Source organism: Myotis daubentonii, chromosome 9 (genome assembly GCF_963259705.1).
Source record: "Myotis daubentonii chromosome 9, mMyoDau2.1, whole genome shotgun sequence".
Classification (NCBI taxonomy): domain Eukaryota; kingdom Metazoa; phylum Chordata; class Mammalia; order Chiroptera; family Vespertilionidae; genus Myotis; species Myotis daubentonii.
Window position 1 is genome coordinate 34,017,377 of NC_081848.1, and position 19,045 is coordinate 34,036,421.

The window sequence follows — 19,045 nt, forward strand, 5'->3', positions numbered from 1 at the left end:
TGAACTTTTGAGGAACTGCCAAATTGTTTTCCAGAGCAGCTGCACTATTTTACATCTCCTCCAGCAATTTCTCTGCATCCTTGCCAACACTTGTTATTATCTGCTCTTTTTATTATAACCCTTTGCTTGGGTATATCACATTGAGTTTTGAACCACATGAATATATTACTATGTAATATTTATTCCAAAAATAAAATTAAATTAAAACAGGAAATTAGAAAGAAATGACAGCTCAGAAAGAAGTTTCAGATGGCCAGCCAAAGGGTCAGGGTGTGGTGAGACGGCCTTAGGGTAGGAATGAATAAGGTTTGTCTTGTTTGGCTTGGTGTCTTGATGCATATACATTTCCCTCTTCTGCTTTTTTCTTTCTTTTTTTGGTTAATCCTCATCCGAGGATGTTTTTTCCATTGATTTTTTTTTTTTTTTTTAAGAGAGAGTGGAAGGGAGGGAGTGGGGAGGAGAGAGAGGGATTCCTCATCTGTAATAAAGGAACCTAAAGTATCTCCTCAGAAGGTACTTACTAATTACAAAGGGGGAGAGAGTGACTTTACAGTGGAGAACAGTGGCAGGCACCGTTTTTAATTTCAATATGAGACAAATCAACATCTGAGGATATATCACTTGTGTGGCATTCCTGCGGAAAATGCATAATCTGAACCTAATTATGAGGAAATGTTAGATAAACTGAGAAACATTCTATAAAATAAATGAACTGTATTTCTCAAAAATGTCAAGTTCATGAAAGACAAAGACTGAGGAATAGTTCTAGATTAAAGGAGACTAAAGACACATAGAAACTAAATAAATCACATGATCCTAAATCAGATTGAACCAGAAAAAAAAATTTTTTTGGCATTAACAGGCATTATTGGGTGAATTGGTGAAATTTGAATAAGGGCTCGGATTAGATTATAGCATAATATTTATATTAATTTTCTGGTTTTGATAATCATACTGTGAAAATATAAGAAAATGTCCTTATTATTATTTGTTAATCCTCACCTGAAGATATTTTTTCCGTTGATTTTTAAAAATATGTTTTATTGATTTTTTACAGAGAGGAGGGAGATAGAGAGTTAGAAACGTCGATGAGAGAGAAACATCGATCAGCCGCCTCCTGCACATCTCCTACTGGGGATGTGCCCGCAACCCAGGTACATGCCCTTGACCGGAATCGAACCTGGAACCTTTCAGTCCGCAAGCCGACGCTCTATCCACTGGGCCAAACCAGTTTTGGCATCCATTGATTTTTAGAGAGAGTGGAAGGGAAAAAGTTGGGGGAGAGAGAGTTAGGCAGGGAGAGAGAGAGAGAGAGAGAGAGAGAGAGAGAGAGAGAGAAACATCGATGTGAGAGAGACACAGATTGGTTGCCTCCCACACATGCCCTGACTGGAGCCAGGCATCAAACCTGCAACCCAGGTATGTGCCCTTGACTGGGAATCAAACCCGAGATCCTTCCACATGTGAGCCGACACAAGCCAGGGTGAGAATGTCCTCATTTTCAAGGAAATGCTAAGTAGTTAGTGGTAATATAATATCTATTTACAGAGAGAGCATGATAAAGCAAATGTGAGAAAATATTAACCTATAGGTAATCTGGGTGAAATATATATATGAATTCCTCATTTTTTTGCCTTTTTTTTTCTTTTGGTATGTCTGAAATTAATTTAAAATAAAAAGATAGAAAAGGAGGGAGAGGCGATGCCAATACCTAGAGCATAGGGTTGTTGTGAAGATAAAATAGGCCCCTGATTGTCAAGTCTTAGCATGGTACCCTTCACCTGGTGGACCTTGATGGACAAGGCAGCCAGTAGCTCTTAGCCATTGCTGGGGAGCCAAATTAAAATTGACACATGAGATATGGTGACAGCATTGTTCTGAATCCAAAATTGTAATTCATGGTCTGACAAAGAATTTTTTTCTTTACTTATAAATTCACTTAATTGCAAAATTTTACAAATACATTTATTAAATCTCATTTTGTTTTTCATGTAACAAATCATCTTAGTATAGTGTTACATTTACATGAAGTCATGATTGTTCTAGGAAAGTTAGGGGTTGTTCACTTAGGGCCACATTCGGGCTGATATTAGCATTCAGGCAACTTCCATTTACCTTTTCTTTTCCTTCCCTTCCCTCTCCTCCACCACACAATCAAGTTTCCTATTTTTGTCTCAGAGAGCCATTTTAATTAGCCATGTCAGATGTTAATTGTTATGGCAGACAGAAACTTGAATAAGCTTTTTCTTCTAATACTTAAAAAACTACTTTCTAAGAGCTAACCTTGGAAGGAATGTTTCTGGTCTGGAAAATGCAGATAGCAACCTCAAAAGGAATTCATGTCCTAGAGGAACTGGGAGGAGAGTGGGGAGTTCAGTTTCCTTTGAGACAGATTAAAATAAATATTTCTGTCTGAAATAGTAATAAAGGGCTATTTATTTCTTCCATCTTTTTGCTAAAAGCTTTACAACATGAATGATTAAATTCAAAATCAATTTAGCCGAGGTACCAATAAAACAAAAACCTCAAGTAATCCTGATTAAAAAACATTTATGAGATCTTGGACAGGCTGCTGTGCTGAGTGAGATGACCCTTAGTATAACATTTAGGTCTGTGCCTTTGAAGTGATTTCCAGCTACTAGAGTTGTAACCGTATAGCTCAAGATTCCACATTCAGTGGTACCAATTGGATTCATTGTTACTGCTGCGAAAGTGCCTTTTTTGACTGTTTCTTGCCATAAATTCTTCGGTCTCAGAATACTCCATGCTCTTTGCTTTTAAAGTTATCATGGTCAGGAAGTTAAGTGGTATGTTTGCATGTGAAGTAAGTGAGTTTTATTATATAACTTTATAAAATAATATTGGCAAGGTTTCAAAGTTTGTGATGTGCCAAGATCTGTGCTGCTTTACATTAAGTTATAGCATTTAATTGTGGCAAAACCACATGAGGAAGTTGAAACTCTGAGAGCTTATTAAAATACATAAGGTCCTGCCCAAGCCAGTTTGGCTCAGTGGATAGAGTGTCAGCCTGCAGACTGAAGGGTCCCAGGTTCGATTCCGGTCAAGGGCACATGCCCAGGTTGTGGGCTCGATCCCCAGTGGGAGACTTGCGGGAGGCAGCCGATCCATGATTCTCTCTCATCATGGGTGTTTCTATTTCTCTCTCCCTCTTCCTTCCTCTCTGAAATCAATAAAAACATATTAAAAAAATAGAATGCATAAGGTCCTATGACTAGTAAGAGGCAGATCCAAGATCAGAAATCAAGACTGTCTTATTGCAAAGTCTGTGCTTTTCTGCTGTGGTTCTGCCCTTTTGCAAATTTGTATGGAAGCTGATTACTTTTTCACTTCATGTTTGGAGCAGCCCTGTCTTATTTACTCGATAGGTACTTATTGAGTGCCCATTACCTGTCAACCACCTTGAGAACTGTAAAGATGATTGAGACCCTTTCTTTGTCCTTAAGAAGTTCACATTCAAGTAAAAGAGAAAAACAGATGCACCCGTGTACACCCATGTTCATAGCAACATTATTCACAATAGCTAAAAAGGTGGAAGCAACCCAAGTGTCCATCAACAGATGATGGATAAGCAAAATGTGGTATGTACTTACAGTGGAATGTTATTCAGTCTTGAAAAGGAAGGAAATTCTGACACATGCTAAAACATAGGTGAACCTGGAAGACATTGTGCTAAGTGAAATAAATCTGACATAAATGGGCAAATATTTTATCATTTCACTTACTGAGTTACCTAGAGGAGTGAAACTCATAGAAACCGAAAGTAGAATGGTGGTTGCCAGAGGCTGGGGTGGAGGGAGCAATTGGGAAGTTATTGTTTAATGGATATAGAGTTTCACTTTTGCTAAATGAAAAAGTTCTGGAGATTAGTTGCATAACAGTATGAATATACCTAACAGTACTGAACTGTGCACTTAAAGTGGTTAAGATGGTAAACTTTATATTATGTGTATTTAACCACAAATTATAAACCCCAAACAGATATACCCTTCCACTATGTGGTGGAAACTAACTTATGAGTCAGGAATGTCTAATGAATTCATAGGAATTAGAGATGGCTTCCTTCATAGGGTGGATATGGCTGGGCAGTGGGAGATGGGTAAGATTTGTGTGGCAATGAGGAAGGTGGGAAGGGCATCCCAGGTGAAGGGAACAGTGAGCAAAGTTACTGGGGCTGCTTGGTGCTGCCTTAAGATCCGATTCTAGCAAGGAACAAATCTCCAAGTACATGGTCCTGTAATTATGGTGTCCCAGCCACCTTCCATGTGGGCAGAGACTCAAATGCAAAGTCTAAACCACATTCATGAGGTCGTGGTATGTTGGACAGGGACTTATTCATGATTCACTCAGTAAACATTTATTTAGCACATAGTGCTATGCTGGGCACTTTGTGTATGTTGGCAGATTTAATACCCCCAACAACTCTGAAGTTATTAATAGTCCCAATTAACAGATGCAGAAATTGTGACTCAGAAATGAAGTAACTTGCCCAAAGTCACATGACTGACAGGCAGCAGGAACAAGAAGACTTTGCCTGTGGAGCCTATGCTGTGTCCTCCAAGCTTTACTGCCTCCCCTTGGTGGTGAGTGATAAATGGTATCTGTCTTTGAACTCAAAGTCAAAAAGGCATGTGACTGCCACCACTTGTCATCTTCTAGCTGCTTATGAGGCTACCTTGGCTGGATTATCTCACAGCTCTGAGGCTTCTTCCTTATCTGTGAAACGAAGACCTTGTAGACGAGATTATTTCTAATGTTTCTCCCATATTAAAAATCCCATTCACCCCTTCCTCCATCAATCCATCCATCCATCCATCCATCCATCCATCCATCCATCCATCCATCCAACACTAATTTAGTATCTGTTATATACCAGTTACTGTGCTGGTGGATACTGGTAATTGATATTTCACAGTGCACTGTTCTTGCCTGAAAGGAGAGTGTAACCTAGAGAAGGAGACATAAAATGGATGATTGTTGTACAGTATGGTCATAGTGCTGGTAGTGGTATAAACAGAATACTGGAGCATAGAGGAGGGGTGCCTGACCCTGTCTTGGATAGAGGATGTCAAGAAGAAATGGTTCTACAGATCAGGAAGATAACATAAAAAAAGATCACAAGAACTGTACATCCTTCCTCTTGTCCCTATGGCCGTATTTATTAAGTTTAAGAAAACATTGGTAAAGTCAGAATTCCTTTTTATTTTAAGCCTTGTGGAAAGTTTAGTTGAATTTGACCATTGTTAAGTACAGCTATGTGCCAAAGATCTATAAGGTTTGGATTCTCTTTCAGATTGGAGGAATATTATAAAGTTGAAAAGAGACCTTTGAGTTGTCTCCCTCCTTCTTTCCCTCCCTCCCTCCCTCCCTCCCTCCCTCCCTCCCTCCCTCCCTCCCTCCCTCCCTCCCTCCCTCCCTTCCTTCTCTTTCTTCCTTCCTTCCTTCCTTCCTTCCTTCCTTCCTTCCTTCCTTCCTTCCTTCCTTCCTTCCTTCCTTCCTTCCTTCCTTCCTTCCTTCCTTTCTTTCTTTCTTTCTTTCTTTCTTTCTTTCTTTCTTTCTTTCTTTCTTTCCTTTCTTTCTTGAAGCATAAAGTAGACTAGTAAGAGGCCCAAGGGCCCAGAGTTATTTGATTTATATTTCATTCTTTTGTTTACTTTTTGTCTGTCTTTTTGGTTGTTTTTGATGGTTATATTTCAAAGAGGCAAGTGAAATGGTCAAGATATTGGATAACTGCCCCGCTGATGTAGCTCAGTAGTTGAGCATTGAGCCAGGAACCCAGAAGCCGCTGGATTGATTCCCCGTCAGGGCACATGCCCAGTTGCAGCGTCGATCCCCTATGGGGGGTGTGCAGGAGGCAGCTGATAGATGATGTTCCTCTCTTATCATGGGTGTTTCTATCTCTCTATCCCTCTCCCTTCCACTCTCTCTAAAAAATCAGTAGAACATATTTAAAAAAAGATATTGGATAATATATGTGATTCTTTCAATATTACTAAGGGCCAGTAGATTAATAATAATTAGAATGACTAAGTATTAGAATTCCAATATTAGGGGATTGATCGAGGGGGAAAACTTAGGAGCTAACATTTTATTGATACACAGCTACTGTGTATCAGGCACTGTGCAATGCCCCTTAGATTCATAATTTTGTTTTATCCTCCCCACAGTCCTATAAAATAAGCATTCTTATCCTTTACAGATATAGAAACTGAAGCTCAAAGAGGTTGTGACTTGCTTCAGGTCACAGCTGACTAGAGTCTGAGCAGTGGTTCAAGCACAGGTTGTTAAAATCAAAGCCTTTGCCCCTTACACTAACCCATGTTTCTTCAGGATCTTGCATTTTCTATTTCTGGAGGAACTTCACTGGTATATGGGACCTCCCTCTCATCCTTGGAGCCCAGGAAGTAACAGTAGTCAGGAGAGGCCAGCTCTTCACACTTTTCAACATGCTGAAAGACAGCTCCCCGAATGTCCTGTGTCTTCCTTCTGAGTTGATAGATCACCAGCCTCCAGGGATAAATGCTCTTACTAAAATGTCAATTATTTCCCTTTCTTGCCTTTCTCAGGCAGTATATGAATGTTTGCTTTTGACAAATTTGTTTCTTACAAGTGGCTCTTAAAAATCATCTGAGCCAAAACCGGTTTGACTCAGTGGATAGAGCATTGGCCTGCAGACTGAAGGGTCCCAGGTTCGATTCCATCAAGGGCATGTACCTGGGTTGTGGGCACAGGGGGTGTGCAGGAGGAAGCTGATCGATGTTTCTCTCTCATCGATGTTTCTAACTCTCTATCCCTCTCCCTTCCTCTCTGTAAGAAATCAATAAAATATATTTTAAAAAAAAATCATCTGAGAGCCCTGGCCAGGTAGCTCAGTTGGTTAGAGCTGATATGCTAAGGTTGTGGCTTTGATCTCTCGTCAGGGCACATGCAAGAATCAACCAATGAATGCATAAATAAATGGAACAACTAATTGATGATTTCCTCTCCCCCTCTCTCTCTCTTTACAATCATTTTAAAAAATCATGTTAGAGAATGCTGATTGAGGCCAGCTCAGTCTATGTAGTTGATCCCCTCTCCCTCTCCAACAAAGGGTACCTTTAACTCATTTGCCCTGTCGTCTATCTTTGGAGTCCTGAGAGACCTTGTTGTCTGGGTCTCAGAAGCCTCCAACTATGCGATTTTGAGAAAATCACATGGAGGTCTCAGCACTTCTAACCCATGCCTCAGGCCCCCTCCTCCTCGCGCAAGGCCTCCCTGTGGGCATAAGCTATGGTATCTTGTCAGGGAATATTTTCCCAGCTGGTTTTGGAGGTAGGCCAGGCATCTATCCCAGGCCCTTTAACCCTCTGGAAAGTTCCCACATATGACTACATGAAATAGAGCAAACTAACCTCCAACATGGGTTGAAGAATTATGGCACTGGGAAAAAATCTTGCCCAGCCAGGCCATTCCTCTGCCCTGGAAGTCCATAGTGAAATGGACAGAGTTTCTGGAATTCGGAGACCGGATCTCAAGTCTTGGCTCAAGTCACAAACCCTGGGGCCATGAGCACTTGACCTGTCTGAGCCTGTGTTCTTAGCTGTCAATGAAGGGCTGATGACAATCTCATCTTCACACTGTTGTTCTGAGAATCAAATAACTCAATGTATAGTATAAAAGTGCTTTATAACAAGCCCATAGAATATATCACAGATGTCAGTGCTTGCTGTTATAAAACAATTTTAGCTTAATGATAAACGTTTCTGGGAACTGAACAGGATGCATGCTCTGTCATCACTGGCCCCCAGTTCCTGGCAGACCTTTTCAGTGCTCAAGGAGGCATTCATCACATCACTCTCCTGTTTATTTTGTAATCTTTTCATTTATGGTCTTATAAATGTTCCCAGAAGCTTTGCTAATTCTTGAATATTTATCTTTGAAAACTCTGGCCAGGGTTGTATACTTATACCCAGAGCTATTTAGCCCAGAGTAATTATTTGAATTCTTAGAGCTCTATGTCGATCCATTTCCCAATAAATCATGGGACAGCAGAGCTGGCTATGTATGATAAATGAGGTTTATCTTGCTAGTTAGGATTCTGTATGTTTGAGGATTCCAGAGGGTATCTGATAGTAAGTAAACCCTGAGGGAGGGCTATTACAACTTGGTACATGCTTCTGGTAATAAAATGAGAAGGAAGAGAGTGTATCACACTGTAAATGGTTCACGATTTTATTTTTTATTATTTTTAAATCTATTTTTATTGATTTCAGAGAGGAAGGGCGAGGGAGAATGGGATAGAAACATTAATGATAAGAGAGAAGCATTGCTTGGCTACCTCCCTCATGCCCCCTGCTGGGGATTGAGCCCACAACCTAGGCATGTACCCTGACTGGGAATAGAACACGACCTCCTGGTTCATAGGTCGATGCTCAACCACAGAGCCACACCAGTTGGGCTAAGTGGTTCATGATTTTAGAGCTAGTAGTAACTCTTGAAACTGAAAAGAGTCTTTTGTGGATTGTCATCAGTTTGTTGGAATTATTACTCTGTTATGAGAAATTTTCTAGACATTTGGGGATTGCTTACTTCAATCTTCATGCCATTTCAAATGATTGCAGTTTATTCTTCTTGACTATGTTCCTCAAAACTCTTTTTAAAAATTATTTATTGATTTTAGAGAGGAAGGGAAAGAGAGAGAGAGAGAGAGAGAGAGAGAGAGAGAGAGAGAGAGAGAGAGAGAGAGAGAATATCATTGATTTGTTGTTCCACTTATTTATACATTCATTGGTTGATTCTTGTATGTGCCCTGACCAGGGATCAAACCCACAACCTTGGGATATTGAGAGGATGTTCTAACCAGCTAAGCTCTCAGAGCTCTTTTATGTTGTAGATGCAAGATCCTAACTCAACCTGGCTTGGGCAAAGAGGGAATTTATGGGAAGAACACTAGGGTATTTCATGTAACCACGGAAGGATGGGTGCAGCTGGAATCAGGAGACATTAGAGATATAACAACCCTCAAGTTTCGGTGCTTAACACAAAGTTTATTTGATGTGTCCTGGTTAGGCTACCTTCTATGTTTCAGGAAGCCAGGATCCTTCCATCTTGTGGATCCCCTGGCCTCTAGATGTCTCAAAGTTCTCTCCTTTTAACCTGCAGATGGAGAAGGAGATTGAAGGATCTCATGTGGGAGGTTCTCATGGGCCAAGTCTGGAAGTGGCTTATATCACTTCTGTCCTTATTCCATCAATTACTACTCAGCACATGGCTCACATAATGATAAAGCAAGGCTGAGAAATATGGCCTGTTTGCCCAGAAAGAAAAAGAAGCAGGTTTGGTGAGCATGTAGCTAGTTTGAGCCACACAGGGACTCAAATGATGTCAATATTCTGTTTCTTGCTTTTGTTTCTCTCCTACACAGCAGGGAGCATGACCAGGATTGTTCCTGAGCTTTTTTTTTTTTTTTTAAAGAACCTCTGGCTTTTAAAGATATATTTGTTTTTTAATTTCAATGAGAGAATCATCAATTGGCTGCCTCTTGCACGCCCCCTACTGGGGATCAAGCCCGCAACCTGGGCTTGTGCCCTGATCTGGAATTGAACCGTGAACTCCTGGTTCCTTGGTTGATGTACAACCATGGAGCCACACTGACCGGGCTTTTTTTCCCCTTCTTTGTTTTTTTCAGTGCAGTTTTATAGTCATCTTTTTAGCCCTTCTTTCCACAGCTACATTAACTGATTGTATTTCACTGAATCTAAGACTTCATCATTTATAATGTGCATGACTATATTCTATGTGTTACTGAGAAAGAAAGAAAAAACAAGGTTCCAAATAAACTAGGACACAATGCCAAGATGCCTTTCATTGAAAAGTGCATCCTAATTTTCAGGCTGTCAAAATATAAGGAAAAATGTTTTTAGAATGAATGAAAGATGATATTTATTACTTCAGAACCTATACTTTCATGCCTCAGTACTACTGCTCCTTTGTTTCTTTAGTCCATCCATTAATTAAAAAGTATTTATAGGCCCTAGCCAGCTTGGCTCAGTGGATAGAGCATCAGCCTGCGGACTTAAGTGTCCCAGGTTCGATTCTGGCCAAGGACACATGCCTGGGTTGCGGGCTCTATCCCCAGTGCGGGGCATGTAGGAGGCAGCCGATCAATGATTCTCTCTCATTATTGATGCTTCTGTCTCTCTCTCCTTGTCCCTTCCTCTCTGAAATCTCTCTCTCTCTCTCTCTCTCTCTCTCTCTCTCTCTCTCTCTCTCTCTATATATATATATATATATATATATATTTTTAAAGTATTTATAGGCCAGGTAACAATGAATAAGACAGATTCAGTTTCCACCCTCTTATTGTTTACCACCTCCCCCCGTTTTCCATTCTGATGTTATGTAGTATCTGCTGTGTGCTAGGCACTCTGTTAGGCACTAAGGGCTCAAGAAGAAATAAGATGAGGTCCTTGTCCTCAAGGGACATACCGCGGGGGTAGTAGAAGCTGTAGGGTGTGGGGAGACAATCATAGAAACAGATGTGTAAATAAAGGGTCACAGGTCTGGATATTAAAGTTCTTAAAGGGTACATGGGGCCGTAAAGCAGAGGGAATGGTCAATTCTGCTTTGAAGAGTAAGAATGGCTGTACTGTGTTTACCAAGAGGATTGTACACTGTTAAAAGAATAAACAGTAGTCTGTTTTGAGTATTAATATACAGTTTCCCCATATATACATGATAATATTAAGTAGGCCAACGTGTTTTCCAACGCCTGTTTGAATCATCTCAAACTTCCTATTAAACTTCACATTCAAAAGGCACATGTGGGTCTCTTCTTTATGCAAGTATTAATGAATAGTCTGTGAAGCTCTTTATAGAGACAAAGTAAGTAGGTAGCAGTTTTATCTTGCAGTGAAGACAGCCTGCATTTCTGTACATTAATCACCTAGGCTCCTTCCAGAGATGCTTTTTCACCCACTGATGATTTTTCAGGCCCAAGTGGCTGCTCTGGATCACATGCTCCGCAGGAGAAGAGCAGGAGCCGCCAAGAAGGGCTGATGCAGGCACTCAGGGCCGTGCTGGGCCCACGTGAAACAAGGTTTACAGTGGTGGGATTTGGAGAAAATGTGGGTGAGGCTGTTCGGAACCAGGGATCAGTGGACAGCCATTGCTGGGCTTTTCCTTAGAGAATCCCAGAATCCAACACTGTAACCCGAGTACTGGATCCTTCTCTTTCAAGCAAAGATTATCCTTATCTTTCAGCTAAGATTGAACCCACTTTTAAAAAATACGTTTTCATTGATTTTAGAGAGAGAAGATGGGAGAGGTAGCGAGAGAAAGAAACATAGATGTGAGAGAGAAACATTGATGAGTTGCCTCCTGTACCCATCACTATCGGGGACTGAACCTGCAACCTGGGCAGATGCCCTGACCAGGAACCCAACCTGTGACCTTTTGGTGCATGGGAGGATGCTCAACCAACTGAGCCACATCAGCCAGGACATAAACCCATTTTGATCCATTTAAAAAGCTCATGAAAACAACAAGAAGACTGGGAAATAAAGGGACTTTTTTGAGGTTTATACAGAGGACCGCAGAGGGCTAGTGTCTGTCTGTCTTCTGACTCTTAGAAAAAGCTTACCTAATGAGTCAGGAAGACAATCCAATCTTTAACTAACTATTATTCTCTCCTCTGGTTTATGAAGAGCCTGGAAATAACCACTGAGCATACAAGGCTTTTATTCCTTAACCTTTCGGGTCAGTGTGTCTGGAGCATGGTGCATGGAGTTGGGGAGTGAAACGTGTGAATCTACTTTATTATTGGTCAAGGGGGGCCTTCAGGCCTCTGGTCAGTTGAGAGGAGAGAGCTCCAAATAGCTGCTGCTTCTTCTTTGTGTGTGTGTATATATTTTTATTGATTTCACAGAGGAAGGAGAAGGGAGAGATTAAAACATCAATGATGAGAATCATTGATTGGCTGCCTCCTGCACGCCCCCTACTGGGGACCGAGCCTGCAACCCAGGCATGTGCCCTTGACTGGAATCGAACCCAGGACGCTTTAGTCCCCAGGCTGACACTCTATCCACTAGCCAAACTGTCCAGGGCTCCAAGTAGCTTCTTTAGAGGAAAGTAAAGAGGATGGAATCTCTACATCCACCTTGCAGTTTCTCAGGACAGTCTGACACAGTACGAGGTTGGAGTGAGCTCTATTTGTACTGGAGGTACTCGATGAGAGATGGCAGAAAAGCAGCCCTCGCCCCCTTCAGGAAAGCGCTTTGCAGGCATACAGGAAGAGCAAGAACAAAGGGCAGGGGGAAAAAGAGAACAAGAAGCTCATCTTTTGAAATCAGCAAAAGGTATATCCCCGGGAGTGATTTATGTGTGTACAGAGGAGGAACATTAAAAGAATAATTGTTGGCTGTTTATTTTAAAGTATGGGCAGTGAGAATGGAGGCAGGGAGCTTTATTTTCTATTTTACCTTGCTCCAACTTCCATTAGTGTTAATGGGGTCATATATTCTAGACTTTCCTTGGCCTGCTGCCCTGACATAACTGTTTGAATTCCTCGTTTTAGTATTATGTAGTCTTAACAACAGAGGGAAAGAGAAACAGAATGTTGTGTGCTAAATGATTCTATGTGCCTTATTGTGGATGGAATTTATTCTCGTGGGTCCACGGCTATTAAGATGATCTGTTCAGATGATCTGTGTTTCTGATAGCTACTTCTAGATAGCTTTATAATTTGCCCAAGGGGTTTGTTCAGGGGATGGCTACATGTATTTTTTATTTGCTAAAACAAGGTAAGTCTTAATCCTGGTTATCTGAGCTCCAGGCTGGTACAGGGACTGTTCTCATCCAAAGGGCCAATCGAGCTGCATGTTCCCCTTGTTGCGGGCAGTCGATTGTGGAGGTATTTTACTCGGCGGTCATTTGATACGCATCGACCCTTTTGGTGGAAGACTTAGTTCTTAGGATTACTGCTGCGGAATCCATTTATTCAATTAAACAAATATCAATTGAGTTCCTGCTTTGCCTCCAGTATTTCTTCAGACGGGAGAATACTCTGTACAAGAAGCCGGAATTGGACTGTTCAAGGAAACCCAGCAGAATTAGAATGCTAAAATTCCCGGTTTGAAAGAAACTTAGAGATAATCTACGCGTCTGAGAATAAGTGTATTCATTTTAGGGGACCACAAACAGTTTATGATGTATATTATTCTTTGTTTGCTTTCATAACCATTTGAAAATGCGAGCCACCTTGGCAGGGTGGCTCTGTTGGTTGGAGCATTGTCCCATACACCAAAAGGTTGCAGGTTCAATTCCCTGTCAGGGCATATACTTACATATACTTACGTTTCGGGTTCTATCCCTGGTGGGGCATGTACGGGAGGCAACTGATTGATTGATGTTTTCTCTCTTTCTCTCTCTCTCTCTCTCTCTCTCTCTCTCTCTCTCTCTCTCTCAAATCAATAAACATATCCTCTGGTGAGGATTTTAAAAAAGAGTAAAAACTATTCTAAACCGGGGGGAGGGGGCACATAGGCTGGATTTGATCCATGAGCCATAGTTTTATACTTTGCCAGTCCCTGATCTAAATTCTCCTCCAGTTTTTTTTTTTTTTTAATCAAAGGGGAAACTGAGAGCCAGATGATGAAATGATTACTCCCCTCATTGTCCACCTGCCCCCCGCTCCCATAGTCACACAGCTAGTTCTTGATATTGTTGGATTGGTGACCCTTAAGTAAGGATCCCCAAAGTGCCTAGTCATTTTGCAAACAGCTAGTTTTGGTACTGAGGGAAGTATGAATTTTAGTTCATTTTTAACTTACTGAATGCCTACCACATTCTTCTAGGGCGGCACTGTGCCTCGGATTAGGATGCAAATTTAGCATGACAAAGTCCCAGGCATCAGTCAGTTTAGTAACTGGCGCAGATAAGATGGCAGTGTGGAAAGTGCATATGGAGACAAGTGGTGGGTGCCGGGAGGCACAGGAAGTCACTCCACCCTCAGTATGTAGATGCTTCTGTGGGTGAATGAATGAGTTCATTCATTCATTGCACCTCCCCCAATTGTGTTTTGGATGCACTGCCCAGCCTAAAGGAAGGGGACAGGGTCTGGCTTCCTCCCCACTTGCTTGTTTTTCTCTTTGAGGACTCATACCTTGTATACATCCTATGTATGCAGGGGTGGGTTATGATATTAAAAGAACAAAAGTGAAAGAAGATTCAGACCGACACCAGAGAAAGATGGTTTATTTGGCAGTTGCTTTGACATACCAGTTTATCTAAGCAGTGGCACTGAGACACATCTGAAATCATATAATATCAACCATGGAGCCTTTTACTATTCTAGAGTTGTAAGGACCTTAGAGATCACGTAACTATATACCCTTTCATTTTACATATAAAGAGCTTGAGGCTCAGAGATGTTAAATTTCTGGGTCACACAATTAATTCATAGAATGAATCTCAGGGTTGCAAAAGACTTTAAAAGATATCTAGTATATCCACCCAGATAAGGAATAATAATTATAGCTAATATTTATTGAAAGTTTATTGACATGTGTAGTAGTATGTATTATTTAATTCTGCCAATAACCCAATGTAATGGGTACAATTACCATCCTTATTTTAAAACTGAGGAAACTAAGCTTGAATAGATTAAGTAAAATTTGCCCAATTGATGTTTGCACAATGAGTGAATCAATGAGTCAGGCAGTTGACACTTTTAGGGACAAGTGAATTGGAACTCAGTGGTGAGCTAGAGCCATGCCCAGGTCTTCTGATGACTTATCCCGTCACCAGTTGTATATGCTAATATGCAGATGTGGGCCAGGAAAGTGTATTGTTCTGCAGCTGTCTTTATGGTGTCACTGAACAGTTTTGAGAATTAATGTGCACAGTAGAATTCTCTTTGAACATCAAAGGTTCCTTGAAGATGTGACAGCCTGATTGGTTTCTCTGAATGTGCTGAAGTTTGTAGAGGCAACTGGAAGATTCTCTCTGTATGAGGTACCTTCTTCTTCTTCTTTTTTTTCCCCCACAAATATGTAATTTAAAGTTGTAGTTTCAAACTATAGTCTGAGGCATCCTGGGGTTTGTGGGCTAGAGAACTGAGGGATTCTGTAAGAAAGCGTGGGCATGGACTTGGCTTTGAGCCAAACCATGCCCAAAACAAATATCTTTGCTGCATTAATTCTTTTAGCTCTGACAGATGAGAACAACCAACTCATTAGATGTACAGTAGCTTGTGATCTGTTCTTTCCTTATAAGTTGAAAGTTTTTCTCACTGAACAGTGGTAATATTTGGGCTTGTTTGATTGGAAGTTTTTGAAGTCAAAGACTTTTTAACACATTTGTAGAGCTTGTTCTAAAAAAAAACCCAAAAAACAACCCACCATAACCTCTCTATCTAGATTACTGCTTTTTATATAAAGAACAGCATTGTTTGCCATTCATTGTAAGCAGAGTATCTCTATATGGCATAGAAAAACTGAGGTTCTTGGATTTCAGCTCAGAAAGCTTATATCCTTTGAATCTAGGCCCCTGGGTTGATTCATAACGTCAATACATAGCATTAATAATTGCTGCATATCACTTGAAGGAAAATCCACATTAAATAAAGGAGGCTTTCATTAGGTTGTGGAAAAACAGATTCAGGCTCTATTGGTAAAGATAAATCACCATTTATTTGTTTGAGGGCCTTTCAGGGGGAAGAGATGTAATACAAGATAATCTTCTCATTTGTAGGCATATGAGAAATCCCTTAAAATAGAAACACATGAATATTTGTTTTCTAACACAAAATATTTCAGAGACCTCCCCATTTGTCTTGCCAATGCTTTTTTCTTTTCAAGTTTCAGCCAACCACCACAAATGTTTTTTAATTATACCAGGGAGAAATCCTCAGTGATGCCTTGCTATTAATACCTACTTTCAAATTTTTATTTATTTATTTTTTAATCCTCACCTGAGGATATTTTTTAAAATTGATTTTTAGGGAGGGAGGGAGGGGGAGAGAGAGAGAGAGAGAGAGAGAGAGAGAGAGAAACATTGATGTAGGATAGAAACATCGATCCATTGCCTCCTGTACAAGCCTCTATAGGGATCAAACCCAAAACCTAGGTGTGTTCCCTGACCAGGAATGGAACTCAAAACCTTTTGGTGTACGGAACGATGCTGCAGCCAACTGAGCCACCTAGCCAGGGCAATACCTACTTTTAAACATGTCTTATGTATTAATAAATCTTTCTTTTAACTCTACCAGGGTTTGCCCCTGATTTACTCCACCTCCCTCTTCAGCAGTAGTAGCCGCTTTCAGTAAGAAAGGGGTAGGAGGTGGAGGACAGCACAAAAGGAGAACGATCTGTTCATTATGTGCTGGCTGCTGTGTTACCAAATAAGCATTCAGAGTCACCATGTTCTGGAGATAGGTACACATGTAGATTTCTAACTTTTCATTTTCAAAAATTTCAAATGAATAGATTAGTACAAAGAACACTCAAAAAATCTTAAATTTACTAATTCTTAACATTTTGTCACATGTGCTTTATTTTTATATATGCAGATTTATGTTTTTTGGGGGGCAGACGTCATGATACTTGATCTCTAAATATGTCAGTATTTATCTCCTGAGTATAAGGACGTGTTTTTACATCACCACAACAGCTTTATCATGCCTGAGAAATTTAACATTGATTCCATAATACAGTCTATATTTAAATCTCATCTTTAATCAGTTAACATTTGCTGTATAACAAATCCACCATTTATTTGTTTTTCCAAAAAAATTTTTAATTGATTTCAGAGAGGAAAGCAGAGGGAGTTAGAAACATCAACGATGAGAGAGTCATTGATCAGCTGCCTCCTGCATTCCCCCTGCTGGGGATTGAGCCCCAAACCCAGGCATGTGCCCTGACTGGGAATCAAACCGTGACCTCCTGGTTCATAGGTTGATGCTCAACCACTAAGCCACGCCAGCGAGGTGAAACCACCATTTATTAATTCTCATGATTCTGTGAGTCATATGGATAGTTCTAATTTGCATCAGGACCAGCTGATCTTGGCTGGGTCCCCTCAAAGTCTGCAGTCAACTGCTGGATCTATCAGAGGCTGGCTGGTCTAAGTTGATCTTAGTTTGGATGGCTTATCTCTGCTCCAAAGGGTCTTCCATCCTCTAGCACAGTGGTTCTCAACCTTCCTAATGCCGCGACCCTTTAATACAGTTCCTCATGTTGTGGTGACCCCCAATTTCATTGTTATAAATTGAACATAATTAAAGCATAGTGATTAATCACAAAAGCAATATGTAATTATATATGTGCTTTCCAATGGTCTTAGGTGACCCCTGTGAAGTCTAGCAGAATTGCCTAGGCTTGGTCCCATGGCAAATAGCCAGATTCTAAGAGAGAGTGGAAGTGTGCAAAGCCTTTTGAGGCCTAGGCTTGGAGCTTGCACAGTATAACTTCTATTGCAGTCTTTTGGTCAAAACCAGTCAGAAGCTCCTCTTAATGAGAGGAGCTGAAAGTCATATTGCTCAGGGGCCTGGATACACGGGCATGAACAATTGCAGCATTTTTGCAAACCCCCATTGTTCAAAGAATATTAATGATGTTAGTTTAATAATGTTAACAGTGTAGTTGTTGGTTTGTTTTTAATCTAAGGTCTACTCAAAGATTGCACATTAAATTTAGTTGCTATGCATCTTTAATCTCCTTTTTATAGTCTCTTTTAATTCATAGGTTTCCCTCTTTTTTGTATTTTATGACATTAATATTTTTAAGATTAAGATTCCAGGCCTGTTTTCTTAAAATATCTCACAACCTGAATTTGTCTAGTTATTTCTCCATGGTTATATATAGGTTAAACATTTTTGGCAGGAATTCTAAATAGCTTCACAAGGAGAGGCATATATGTTAGTTTATTCCATTATTGGTGATGCTCATTTGGCTAAGGTGGGGTCTGCCAGGTTTCACAATCATAAAGGTGTCTCCTCCTGGAGATATATTTGTATTAAGTCTGGACATTAAGTGCTAAAGTTCTTCCAATCACATCAACATATATTGTTTAGATACCTACTGTATATGTAATCTTGAATTTATTACTATGGAAGATCTAAAAGAATGGTAAGGAATGTTGCCTGTCTAAAGAATATATAATTTTCTAGAGGTTGAGTTACTTTTTAAAAAACTGTATGAAGAGTACAGTAGTGATGATTCTAAGTTAATAAAACTCTTTATTGAAATAGAATGAACATACAGAGAAGTGCACACATAACCATATAGCTTGATGAAGTTTTCAAACTGAACACACCAGTGCACTAGCACCCAGATTAAGAAACAGAATGTAAGCACATCTCAATAAGCCTGATTTTGAACTGTATAAAATGTAGGTACAAATGATGGCTGTTCTTTTCGATAGCAATTTATGAGTGGCCCAAGAAAATCAATACCCTTTTAAGTTCAAATGGTATTATCTAACAATCACTCTTTGGATTCATCAAGCTTGAATCAGAGTAACTTTCACTATGCCCATACATTAGTCTCTCCTTCTTCATTCTTGTCCAAGTGCAGAAGGTGACCTCTCTTTTCCAAGGGTAGCCTTTCCCTGTGTAGTCTGTCCTGCCCTTCACTTCCTTAGGTCTGGTCCTCCTAGTTCTTTCTTGTATCTTCATCGGTGTTCTGTCTTCAGCTTCTCTTCTTTTGGCTCCTGTTCCTCACCTTCTATACTTACCAGCATCCTTCTGCTTTTCCCTCTCCTTTAAAAAAAAAATTTTTTTTTTATTGATTTTAGAGAGGAAGGGAGAGGGAGAGAGATAGAAACATCAATGATGAGAATCATTAATCGGCTGCCTCCTGCATGCCTTCTACTGGGGATCGAGCCAGCAACCCAGGCATGTGTCCTTGACCGGAATCGAACCTGGGACCCTTCAGTCCGCAGACCAACGCTCTATCCACTGAGCGAAACTGGCTAGGACTTTTCTCTCCTTTTTATCACCAAACTTTTAAAAAGACCATGTTCCCTTCCTCTTTAGTCCATTCATCCAAAT

The 19,045-nt window shown here is 40.4% G+C and overlaps 1 protein-coding gene across 2 annotated transcripts in view; it reads left to right on the forward strand.

The window, feature by feature from the left end:
- Positions 1-19,045, forward strand: part of RAB30 (RAB30, member RAS oncogene family) — an 85,483-nt gene that overhangs the window by 12,529 nt on the left and 53,909 nt on the right. Inside the window, exon 2 of one of the 2 annotated variants that reach the window (XM_059708326.1) lies at positions 14,925-15,009. The exons of the other annotated variant lie outside the window; for it this stretch is intronic. The gene's annotated coding sequence lies outside the window, so the exon portion shown is untranslated. The remainder of the gene's footprint in view (positions 1-14,924; positions 15,010-19,045) is intronic. 2 annotated transcript variants of the gene reach the window in all.